The 13,879-nt window shown below is 33.3% G+C and overlaps 1 protein-coding gene across 2 annotated transcripts in view; it reads right to left on the bottom strand.

Moving 5' to 3' along the window:
• SGCZ (sarcoglycan zeta) overlaps nucleotides 1–13,879 on the bottom strand; it is a 397,649-nt gene that overhangs the window by 32,596 nt on the left and 351,174 nt on the right. The window lies entirely within an intron of this gene.

Here is a 13,879-nt window from a genome sequence, read left to right on the forward strand (position 1 = left end):
TCAGTGGCTTTGTAAGTGACTAGGATGAAAAGATTGAGCTGGGTTTTTTTTAGTTTTGGGCTGGTTTTTAGGGAGGCTTGTTGTACTGTGGTTTTTGTTTTGTTTTGTGAAAAGAATGCTGTCTGAAGAGTTGATAACGCAAGAACTAAAAACTAATAAAGTATTTTGCTGTGGAAAATGACCCATATATTACCATTATCCCACTCCCTCACATCATTCATGTGAGCAAATCACCTGACAATGGAATTGTGAACCATTTTGATGTGTATAAACTACATGCCATTGCAACATCATGGACACAGCTCAGTTTTACCATCTTGATCTTTCACTAGGTTTTTCAGAAATATCAAGTAGGAATTACTGTAGGTTGTAGGTAGGTAGTAGTAGTAGTAGGTTGAAATGCCAATTTGTCCACCAAGTTACAGACTTTATAGAAGGGCTTGTAAAATATTTATTTTTGAAATTTGTAATTTTATTTCTTGCACATTAATTAGTTAAATCATTGACAGATTTCACAGAGGGATAGACAATCAAATTTTTTACCATTGAAGAGACCTTAAAAACACAGACTATGTGTTTTATGTTTGGAACTTTTATGTTCTTATGTAATTGCAATAAGAAACAAAATTCCCAATTGCTTTACCATGTGTACATAGATAAAAAGGGTTTTTTGTGAACTTCAAAAGATGTTGTTCAACAATAAGGCCTTGGAAGAGCTAATCACTGCCAGACTGGAAAAAAATCCCAGAAATATTCAACTATGTAAACCAATGATCATTAAAAGGTGACATAAAATTTGGTTTCTCCTTTTGTAAAAGTCCCATTATTATGGCTCATTTTGGGATGAATAGGAATGCAGCTTCTGGCCTTCATGTTGGTTGTGCATCTCTTCAAGACTTCCAGTTTTGTAAGTTACTTGAAGTGTAATTTAGCTAGGTGCTTGTATTGAAAAATAAGATTTAACTATTTTTGCTATGGAGGTGTACACGACTAAATTGAAATAAGTTATTTTTGGGAAATATGACTGATATGATTGTTGGCATTTCAATCTTGCAGACTCCCTCAGAAGGAAAACTGGCTCATGTTAAATGATGAAGGTTTCAGATATGACACTGATGTGGCCATATGTGAGGTATATTATAGATAGGAGGCTGTAGTACATCCTGACAAGGTGCAGTTGTTTACTTACAAACTAAAGTATGTGTATTGAAATCTTCAGTGGTAAGTTGCTATTAAAAAGAAAATTCTAAAGGGAGCGATTTAGATTTATTACTCAAAGCCCTTGAATATGACTAATTTGTAATGCATATTTTCTTTAGTAAAGCAGCCTTACTAAAGCAAAACTTCTACTAAGCCTTTCATTTAAATAAGAAGAACAAGTTCTCCGATAAATTAAAATTCAGCATCTTCAGTGAGCTAAATTTTGATCAAAGCAAATTGCAACTCCAGGAAATACTTGCAAAATTGCAACAGTCAGTATTTATCTTCTTAAATAGCATGTTAACTTATTAAGTACAAACATTTGAAACATAGATTCCTAATGGTGGGCAGTTGAGACACCTCTTGTCTTGCAATGCAAACGGAACTGTTTGTTCTGTTTCTTATCCATAGCACTGTTTGAAGGCCCACATCCAAAAACTATGTTTGTCTACCACTTGATTTACTTTGCTGAAAAAGTAAATCTATTTGAATAAGATCTAGACTGAGAATAGCAGTAACATAATTCAATTAATAATTGGAAATGGCTTTTCTAAATGCTCCCTCTGAGATGAGAAAGCCAATAAATGTAAATGAAACTGCCAAGAACTCACATTAAATTTGATTAGTTTCTCAAAACTAATATAACATTCAAAACATGAATGAAATTTATATATATATATATAGGGGGTTTAGAGAAAAGAGGTTTTAAAAACATAATAATTTCTGTAATGTCTTTTACTTTTCCCCCTTATTACGTATGGCAGAGATACGCATGACAATAAAAATGATCAAATACAATAATTTTCTGCTTGAATTGATCCAGTCTCCTTGAAACTTTACAACAGCTAGATATATGAATAGACCTAAAGCTTATATTGAGATTTCATAGTAAATAATTTCTAATACCCTCCCCCTCAAAATTAATCATCTTTTCATGTAAATCATAATCTGAACTTGTACTTTTCTTAAAATTGTGTAAATTCTTTTGGGCCCATCATAGTCCATCAGACACAAAAAAGTGTCTCTGTCTAAATTCAAAAGATAATATTTTAATGGGATTATTTTCATATTTAATAAATAAAAAAGATTACATTTTCATTTTGTTGTAGTAGATAAACTTAGATTTTGGAACACTTAGACATATGCTCTAATGAATAGTTAATGAGTTTCAAAGTAGAATTGTTGTTTCCCTGATGAAAAACAAATGAATCCATGAATAAGAAGACTATCAAACAGCAGTCAATAGCTTCATAACCAGGGGATTCCCCTGGAATGTGTAGGAATTGTACATAAACTTGGCTATCCCAAGTACAGAATGGGAGAATGAGAAAACTTTTTCTCACACAGTTTCCAGAACTATAGGAATTACAGGAATAATTTCCCATTTTGAAGCTTTCTGGAAAATACATCTGCACAGCCACAAAACCTAGCCAGGAATGTCTATCCAATTTCATAAAATCATACAATCACAAGGTTGAAAAAGACCTCCAAGATAATCAAGCTCAGCCCTTCAAAAAGCTCTAAAATAAAATAATTTATGATTAGTCATTGATAAAAGTAAGGGGCATTTTTCCTTCAGTGATGACATTTCATAAATAGTTTGATTTTGAAACGTTAAAAAATCAGAGGAATTTATCAGGAATTTGTCCATTAAGTAGAGCCATCACACTAGTTGTCGAAATGAGGAACATAGATTACTTATATTTTATCTGTAAATAAAATGGAGAAATTGGAATCTTTACAGGTCAGTTACTAATGATAATGTCTGAGACTAGAGCAGCAATGCAGACAACCCAAAAACGTTGAAGCTTTTGCCTTCAACACCTTGTCAGCAGTTGATGATTTGAATGTTATCTAATTTGCAAAAATTGTGCTTGGAAATCTTTAGCCATATCAGAAGTCATCCAAGCATTTTAACTGCTTCATAGGGTACCATATTTACCTTTTAAAGGCAAATTCTCTGTGGCACACGGAAATGTGCATTTATTTCTTTTCTCTTTGACATTACTGTAACATGCTGAAGAATTGCTATGAGTATGTGATAATTCCTGCTGCATTCATACGTTTTAGTAAATTGTTTTATTTATGCTAAGGAGGTCACAAAGAAGCAGGACAATTATCCAGATTTTTTAAATAGCTGTACTATAGTATCTTTTACTGTATTGGAATTAGCATGCCATTGATAAATTATAATCAGACATATATATCTGATATATATTTAGATGAGTACATTTGTGCACCCTGTAGAAGCTCATCATATGCAAATACAGAGTATGTATTTAGAAAGTTTTCAAATGCTTCCAAATACTTCTAAATAAATGCAAAATTTAAAATCTGTGATGAATCCTCTCATGCATTTTTACAATGCAAAACCAGGGATATTTGGATGTAATACATTTCAGTACCTATTAGGCCAAAATTTAACAAAAATACTAGTATCCCAAATTATTGAAAGTCTTAATTTTTCAGATACAATAAATAAAATGGAGCTATAACATTAATTCCTTACAAGGTTGTTAAAATGTTTCTATTTGATATTAGCAGTAGTGATTATAACCTGTTATGAATTCCTATTCCTGCTCTTTATTAATGCTCTGGTTTCCTCTCTAAAAGTAAATTACATAGATGAATACAGCACATTTAAACCTGGAATTAGGTAACTATTGCAGCTTTAAATGGAAATTCTGCATCTGTGAGTAGAAGTGTGAATATGGAACAGTAATTTTGTTACTTAATATTCTCACCTTCAAGTCTGCATAGCCATGAAGCTATGCTGTTAATTTAGCAACAAAATGGAAGCAGGTGTATTTCAAATCAGTTAGCTGAAGTGACTGTAAACCACCAATGGCTGTATTAACAAACATGTGCCTATTTGTTATATGTACTAACCTTTTCTGCAGTACAGCCTTTTCTGCAGGAAAGGACAAGATACTAAAGCATAGTGCAATGTGGGAAAGTTGGCTGAAATATGCATCTTTTGCCAAAGACTCAGATTTTTTTCAGGCAAGAACCACAAGAGATGTGCCACATGCCTTGCAGATGCTGTAGAAAGAGGGTTTATGGCAGTAATTTACTGCTAGATCTACTACTCTATTTCCAAGATGGGACTGAGCTGGTCACAGAGTAATTTATCATTCCCAGTCTCAGTAGTTCCTTCTATATCACCAAGGAGCAGTATCCAGGACTCAGAGTATGACCACAATTCAGATTACTTGGCAAATCTTTCAACAGTCCAGCCTGCTGTGAGTCTTGTGGCAAAACCTTTGTCTAGTCTTTGCTCTTTTACTGTTTGTGAGTCAGGAGAGACTCAAAAATCACACTCATCACTGCTGCAATAAAAATATCATAAATTCACCTTTCACATACCAATCATAAATTCAGACTTTTAAGATTTAAACATTTTCCATTGCCTTGCTACATACCAAGGCATGTAGCAAACTAGCAAAGCAGGCTTTACTGCTGCATGAAAATTTGGTATGGTCAGCCACCAGAGAAACCTATTATTCACACCTTCTTAAAGTACATTATTTTCAGGCATTTTCAGAACAGAAAACTGAGTCCTGGGCGCCAGGACAGTAATTCCTAGGGAAGACAATATCTTAAAATTTGACAGTTATCATGAAATTAGTATTTTTTGTTTATAATTTTTAAGTTAAAAACACATAAAAAATTAATTTCTTTTGTCCAGCTATCAACAAGAGGCCTTACTAGTTTCAGAGAGAGGAAATAAGAGGCAATAAGAAAATATATTTTATTTTGCGTTTTCTTCAGATGAACTGTAAGAGATATTTCTCTATTATCCTCTTAATAAACTGTCATGATGATCACCACTCCAGCTTTCAGCTTACACTGAAGAGAACATGACTGGGAAAACCTCTATTCTTTTATTCTCAGACCTTCCAAAGGAATATACTTCTTTTAGATTTAATCTTCCTTGTCCTTTAGTCTCCCTCTAGCCTCTAGACATCACTGTAAGCAATATATTCTGTTTTTTTCCAGCAGGATACTCCCTGTGCTCCTTTTCTTGTTTTACAATAAAATTTTAGTATCTATATAATTTTTTTCATTATTTTTTTTGTCTAAATGAAATTGTTCTGAGTCACTGTTAGATTTGCTGTTAAGAAGGAAAAAAAATGTTTTCATTAAAACTTCAAATTCAGAAATTTTAATTGTCTTTTCCTTTCTTTGTAAATCTAAATACAAACCAGGGAGGAAAGGCCAAGAATGACAGTGACAAGAAAAAAAATTGGAACTATAAAAAGCCTGAAACCAGTTCTGACAGCTAAAACATGAAACAAACTTATTGATAGATACTCTTTCAGCACAGTAGGCTTTTTCTATTGCATTTTCTCTGCTCTACACTGAGAGTGTAAAAACAGATCTAAAAAGTAGCCCATCATTTGGTAATGCTGCTAGGATAAAAAACCAAAAATAATACAATTGTCTTGCTTGATATGAAAATAAATACTTTTCAAAAAAGCTATTTCTGTTTGATATTTGATGAGAAAACACTTTCAGATGCAACTACCAGTCATACCTCATGCTTTTAACCATAACTTGGGACAGGAATTTTTCAAGTGAATCTAGTATTTGGCTACTTCCAGTATCTTTGTTGAGCTTGGAATCATCTAGGGTCGTGTCATGATATCCAAGTACTTTTAAACTATTTTTTTAAACTGCTGGTTTCTACACCTCTGACCAACACAACACACTTTGCAGACAGTGATGTAGATAAAGGACAGGAAAATGTCCTATTATGCTGTAAGTAACCTATAGTACTTGCTGTCATTTTGATCACCCTTTATGAATCATCTTGGTTTAGAATGATGAGACTTAAGGGAAATGGGCTAAATGACATTTTGACATTAGTGAAGTGATATGGCTGCCTGCAAGGACTGGAAGGTATTTGTGCATGATTATGCATGTGTGCCTGTGTATATGTGTGCTCAGATCTACTCTAGTAGTGCTTGCATATCACAAAAGAAGGTTCAAATGTTTTACAAACCTTATCGCTTCAATGAAAATCAAGATATGTGCTAGAGAACAGTTATCATAAAACAGAATTCTAATGCTTTCTAAGGAGGAAGAGGTAAATAATTATATCCCACTATACCCATTACTGATATTAGTGTTGTCAGGCTCAGTACAAGTGTTCTTCATATATTAAACCAGTAAAATTTATGCTATTCATATTCAGTTCAGTTTAACAATTAATGTAGTGTGTAATATCAGGAATCATGGACACGTAGGTTTTAATGTGGGCTACCAGCTACAGCACAAATGAGTTTCTGAGGAGAAGACCCTTCCTCTGATTGCTTTACCTTGCTAAGCTCATTCATTCTATCCTTTCTTGTAGCAAAGTGTGCTTATTTATGCAGCTTTCTTATCTTTCCCTCAGTGTACCAAATTTTAGTCAAAAGTGAAGTTGACAATACATCCCAGAAGCAATTAACCTAGGTGCAAATCATGTTCTAATCTCCAATTTTTGGGTTGTGCTGCCCACATTTCATTCTGACTAATGTGTTATAGCTTAAAAAAAACACTTAAAGATTATAAATAAAACTACAATGGAAAGGACTGTATCTAATATGTCAGTAAGAACTAAGATTAGAAAGAAAAAAATGTAGTGAATTTATATTAGATGACTTGTGACTAGACATAAAAAGGAAATATCTGAACTTTTCTAAGGCTTATTCCTCTCTGTGATCATTAAGTTCAAAACCAAATCAAGACCAACAAGTTCCTCTTCGACAGATGATATAATTAGCTCTGAAATAAAAATGAAGGAAATTCTACATTCTCTACAGTCAAATTATTTCCCTCTTCCTCAATTGCTTCACTTAAAAGATTAGTGTTGATTAGTTGCTGTGAGGTGTTTTGAGGGGCTTTTGGTTGTTTTTAATTGGTTGGGGATGAGTATTTTTGGTTTAGTTTGGGTGCTATTTTTGGTTTCTGGTTTTTAACTGATAGATAGCATCCCTTGTTTTTCAACAGGTTGTTTCTCAGGGCCTCAAGAGTGATATGAAATTCTCTTTGAGATTTTTTCTTCAAACTATGCAGCACAAATTTCTTCTTTCTTCCTCAGAAATAATTCTTGTGGGCAACTAATCAGCCTCATGGATGTAGATTCTATCCAGTTGTTTACTGAACAATGGTGCATCAAACAGGACTAAGCTCTTTGAAGATGACCTTGCCAGTGTGGAATAGGTGAGAAAATCTGCAGAGCCTACTCCCATTCACACATTCTAGCTTCATATTTGATTTTCTTGTTTCACATTATTCTCTTGACCTTTGATCAAAATGCTTTCTAACTTTTTCTGGGGACACCTTTAAATATTATTTTTAATTTCTTTGAGATTTGAAAATTGACCCCTAGAAGTCATTTGATTTTGTTTTGCTGTTGTCTTTCCCTATAACTTTGGACAATGGAATGTTTTCATTTGAAATAATTTTAAGATTTCTTTTCACCTTCACATTCTAAGTTCTTCCCCACTGATCAGCAGCATTTCTCACATTACTTTTTCAACACTTGTCATCCTTACAATCTCTTTGTCTTTTGTACAATCTTGATATTTTCTCTTTTTTATTTTTTTTTCCCTAATAGATGTCTATCTCTGTAGTTAAAAGTCTTTTGAACTTGAAAGGAAAAAGAGGCCCCCAAATATTCCAAAATGTTTTCACTAGGCCCTATGCATTAGATGATTCCTTTTCTTTATCAAAAGCCTAACCTGTTTCATTTTTTTGGTTTGGTGGTGAACATTGCCACAAATGTTGTTTGTCTTCAATACCCATGAAATACAAATAATAATTTATTTTGAATCTTAGAGCAGTTATATAGCTTTCACATGCATCCATTTCTGCCTGGATATTGAATTTTTTTCTTCATTCTATTTTTGTGAGATAATTTTTACCAGAGATAATTTCATGTCTTTCATAGAATATGTTTTGATTTTTACCACTCTTACTTCTGGAATCTACACTATCTATTCTGAATTTTTAAGCATTTCTATCTATACTTCTTAAACTTCTTAACACATACATACTTACATACTTTCTGAACCTTGAACAAAGCCACGTTGTTATACACAATTCAAATACAAAGTCCTATATATACTGATGATATTTTTCTACAGCCAGAATGATGGCCTATTATGTTTGTGTCTTGGTGTGCTGAATTTAATGCTGTCAGACACTGTGAAATTTAAACTCATCATTAGCCACAATGAGAATAGGAATTTAAATTCACTATGTAGGCTGAAAGCTGCAGGCCATATTTTTTTGGTTGAAATATATTTTTTTTTTCTGGAGTTGCTTCCTGTGTACGAAATTATTCTTAGCTTATAGAAGTCTGCTATGAATAAGATTTGAAATGTATTACAGACCAAACATTATTGGAATCTTGTTTTTCACAGCTTTGGCTGCATACCTGCTTTATAAACAGGTCTAGGGAAAACAGTGAAGTCCAAGATGTTAACTACCAAAATGATAACCTTTCCTCTGACTAAGGCTTTGTATCAAACTGTGACTGCCATGGACTCAAACAGCACCTTCATTAAAGGCCTTCTGCTACTTTCCATCTAAATTTAGAGCCAGTTCATGCAATTTTGTGAAGTATGATATATGTCATTACAAATGCCTGTATAATCTCACCATGCAGTTTGTGTTACTAAATACATTAGCTTGTGCGTAAAGTTAGGAGAAAAGTTTGCTTAAGGTTGGATAAAAAAATAAAAAAGACACTTTTTAGGGGTTGGTAATATAATTCAGAGAAAATGAAGTGCAGCTGTGATGTGTATTACATGTCTTGCAGTAGGAGGTACATCAGTATATTTGTAGTGAAAAGTCAGATGCCTACAGTATCTCCCAAAAATGTAGCAGTATTTCTCCTATTCTGAAAGCTTTACAAATTGAAACCCAAATTATTTCATCTTCTAGTGCCCAATGAGAATACTGCTCCAGGACAAAGAAAAATATTTTTGGCCTGTAGTGTCACCATTATAGCATGAGAATTTGGAACCAAGTGTCCTTTTTTATTGAACTGAAATCCTGTAGTGTTCTGCAGCCTGACCCTTATCTCCAACAACAGATTTTGTTTTTTACAGACATAAATAAACCACAAGCAAGTTCTTTAAGGCAAAAAACAATAAAGGAAAATAAGAATGTTGGAGCTGTTTTATGATTCACCTTTCCCTCCTGTGAATAGCTATATCTTAAAAATAGAAATGGGTCTGGCTGCTGCAATTTAAATGTGCATTTTCAAAACTACAAAGCCTGAGGGCATGTGAGTGTCAGACTTAGTTCAGGTTTAACAGTTAGAATGTTGCTGCAAAATCTGAACCCAATTAATACCTGGTTCCTGCATTCAAACCTTGTGAATATTTAGTGTGTGTTTTCCAAAGAAGTTGTTTTGGTTTGATTTAAGAGTTAGCTTACTAATAGAGGGGCAATTTTCTGCTGAGCTTTGACCCTTCCCTAGGTCATGTGGATTTGCCTGGTATCTTGTAATTCAGATGCCTCAAACCAGAACTATTTTAAATTGCATCTGTAGACTTTACACAGTCCTCCAACAGGAAGGGTAAAGTATGATTAGGAATATAATGCCAAAACATTGGCACTTTTTCCTAAAAGTGTTAATTCTTACATTGGCCACAAATATCCGGTAGATTAATCTTGGTGTTCAAGGCTTAACCTGAAATCAGATTCACTTGGTAAGTTTGAACCTGCAGCTGGACTGATGCTGCTCTGTACCAGAGCAGGGAAAATTATCTCCACTAACCTTGAAAAAGTGCAGGCTGCATTCTGCAAGGGAACAGCTCAGACAAGAACAGAATCAGCTTTAAAAAAATAAAACCTATTTAATAGATTTAAATAGATTACAGCCCAGAAAGAGAGGAAAGGATTAAAATCGGTCTTCCCTTGTAACTGATGCTATCATGAAAAAAAGGGGAAAAAAAGTCGATTATTTAAGGAAAGTTATTCAGTAAGTATGGATTAGAAGGCTGACTCTCGAGGTAGGAGATATTTTCTTCTATCTCTATTTTGAAGGAGTGTTACTTAGCTGTTTGAGATTTTCTTTTTATTCCTTTCCTTTCTTCTGCCTGACTATAAACTGGCTTCTTCTATGTCTCAGTCTACAGAACAGCCCAGATTAATATTCACTGAAATGGCTGTAGAGGAATTGAACACATTTCCCTGCTCCTACAGAACTGTTTGCACATTTGTCTGCTTTTTGGTTTATTCCCTTTTCAGAAAAAAGTATTTTACCAAGACTTATTTCACCTTCACAACTACATATGTTTCTGAGACCAATTCTTCTTTTCCTTCCACATATTTTTTAAATAAAAATCTTTCTTTTGCCAATAAATTGTTATTATCCTTAGGTTAATGTATTCCTCCAGTAATCTACACAGTTTGCAGGCTGGTGTAAGCACACACTGCTTGAAATCTGAGCTGGTTGGATGCAATCTAACCCAAAATAGAAGATATATTTAGGCAATGTCCTGGATAAAAAATGTATTTATTTATTTAGTTAGTTAGTTCTTTACTTATTCTCACCATTTGTAGCCTGGCCATAAAGCTTTCAGTTCATAGACAGTTGGAGTCATATATATATATATATATCTTTGCGATTGTAATCAGCTCTGTAGTTGTACTTCCAGAGTCATGCCCTGACAGGTTGTTTTGTCAAAGTTGACTGCCACAATAATATCTTTCAGTCAGAGCTCCCTTAAAGGCAAGAGTAGACATTAAGTGCTTTCTTGAGACCTAAATAAGCTTATCAGAAACCTTATTCATCACTGGAGTACATATTAAGGCACTCATTACTCAGAAAACACAGAAATCCTGTGTGTGTGATGCATTTTTGTTACTGACAGATGATGGTAAAAGAATTTGGGTTCATTCAGTGTTCAGAATACCAAGAATTTGGCATATCTGCTTAAAGGATTAAATTTTAGTGCAACATCAAATACAGCAGTTTTACTGTGGTCAGATAATTTGGCTCCATAAGCCACCTTAAAAATGATTAAGTGCTTCCCTTCATCTTATGCCACCTCAACTCTCCAAACTCTATCTGTCCTGAAGGACAATCCACCCACTGAACATGACAAATACAAGATCTTCTTTCCCATTCATACTGAAATTCCTATTCAGTGTCTCAATGCACTAGATATAAGTCTACTGTAATAATCATGTACATCAAATAATAAGCTTTTTTCTACATTTCAGTACTTCTTATAAATATTTTATTTCTACTTCTCCAACCTAATTTGCAATTCACATATATTTCCTCATAATTCTGTCATATTTTCTTTTTATAGCCATAAGCCATATTTCTATTTTATAATTTTCTTTTAACTACCCTGGAAGACTTTTCTATATTTCAAATACCTGCAGACTCCCAGTCATGCAGCATAATCTTAAAATCAAAACTGAAGTATTGATGCACTCCTCTGCATATTAATTCTGATTATTATTAGAATATTATCAGAATATAAGTGTGCTGGAACCTTCTGAAGCTTCCTTGAAATATCAAGGCTCTCATCTTTCATCTAGTGAAGTCAATGACTGATCAAAAGCCTGACTGAACCCACTGTAAGCATATCCTTCACTGTAATGAAAAACATACTTGCAGCCCTTCACATTTTTTCCTGACACTGTTTTGGTGTCAAAGCAGTTTTGACCTATATACATCCTTCTATTAATCTGAGAAAGTTGCCAAAGGATGTACTCTACTGTCCTTTTCCAACTTTCATTTTTCTACATGATTCTGCTATTTGACAAAGAAGGGTCTTAGGAAGTCCCAATGACCACCAAATTTTTTTATGTCTTTTTGTTTCTCCTAGTACTGCTAGCAACAATGTCCAAACACTTGTACAACTGCAATTCCCTCAGTGAGAACTATTTTTATGTTTGAAATACAGGAAAAAAGCGATCTTCAACCAATTACATCAGGTCATAAAATACAGACGTGTAATTTCATGTATGTGAAAAGTTTGTTTCCAAAAATTATAAATTACATAATTAAAATTTTGGTAAAACTAAAACTGACAAATTTCTAAGTAGCTCCTTATTTATTTTTAGAGAAAAAGTTATTACTGTTGACACATTAATTATCATAATAAAAAAATTTCTGTTCTATCCAGAAAGGAATTCAGGTGCTGTGCTAACACAGGCTATACCACCCAGATTTGCAGCAGTAAGAAAGAAAATAATCCAGTAATTAAGAAAATAGTAGAAAACAATATAATTTAGATTTCTTTAAAGGTAAGTAGTATTTTCCAAACAATTTAGACTATGTTATTTAGAAAAAAAATTATATAGCTGATTTCCTACATCTAGAAAACATAATTGGATTTGACTGCAGTACAGTAATGGCTTCTGATTGACAACCTATCTCATTTAATTTTCAAATCTAGATTTGCTTTACCTTTTAAAGTGTGATTAATAAACATAAAAAGCCACACATGCAAGTATAACTTATTTAGAAGCAATGTAAACCTGCAAAAAAAAAATATAGTACAGTTTTTTTGGGTCTTAGAAGAAGGGTCAGAGATAAAATCATGTTTAAATAAAGAATGTTATAGGAAAGTGCAGGAATGTTATGGACCAAAGGAACATGTAGGAAACAAAGTTAGAGTAAAATTACTATCTTGTCCTCTTTGACTTCATAGAGAGAGAAATACCCTTTTCAAAAAGAAAATGGTTGCAAAATTTGGATAGAAAAGTATAAGTTGAATGGGAAAGACGAGAATTTCTGATAATGTGGGTTCAGCCTTAAGCAAGAAAACCACCTCACAAGACCAAGGAGAAAAAACCTCATTTACATTGTCAAGAAAAGTAGGTGCAGTTTGACTAAAAAAAGGTGAGTTCCAGGTTCCTTCATCCTTATACAGCTACTAACGAACTAACTTTGCTTTAAGAAAAAAAGAAAAAGAAAAAAACCCCAAACTATACTAACAGAGTAGAAAATTTTGAATTAAGATTTAAATAAGAGCAGTAAAAATCAAAGAGATACTCTTGTTTTGTAGCTACAGAGAGACAGAAGCCTCTGTGATGCTGTAGATGCTATCCATTGGAACAGCAGGGTGATTATAAAACATGGAGAAAGATTTAGCCATGTGCAGAAAGGAACCTGTGAGACCACCAGAAAATGTGTTTCTTGTTATTACTTGTTTCCCCAGTTCTTTAACAATATGCTCACTTCATCAGGCCTTTCACTTTCCTCCCCCCACAGCTCTATGAAATGTTTTAAACTAGGTATTAGGAGGTATCTCTGTGCAAAAGGACAATAGAACAGCTGCAATTCCAGCAATTCTCCCCAACAAAATTTGAATCCCGTTTTCGTTCCTTGAGTAATGAAGCAGAAAAGAGTTAATGCAGTTTAAAAAAAAAGCAAAATTAGCAATGAAAGGAAGAATAAGAAATTTAAACTAAACCAGCCAATTGCCAAATTTTAAAGTGAGAGACTCTTAATATACAAATATGTAACTGCAATATCTCTAAAACAAAAAGTACTACTTCTGATTCTATATTTTTCTTATTTGGGAAATAAATTGATATCTGGATTACTATCCTGTTTCTACTATATCTTTCTTCTTGGAATAGGCTGCCTATATAAAAATTTACAAATAAAAATGTTACAAAAAGTAATCAGCAAGAAGCTGTCAGCTTAATCTTT

The sequence above is a fragment of the Erithacus rubecula genome, assembly GCF_903797595.1.
Source record: "Erithacus rubecula genome assembly, chromosome: 5".
Classification (NCBI taxonomy): domain Eukaryota; kingdom Metazoa; phylum Chordata; class Aves; order Passeriformes; family Muscicapidae; genus Erithacus; species Erithacus rubecula.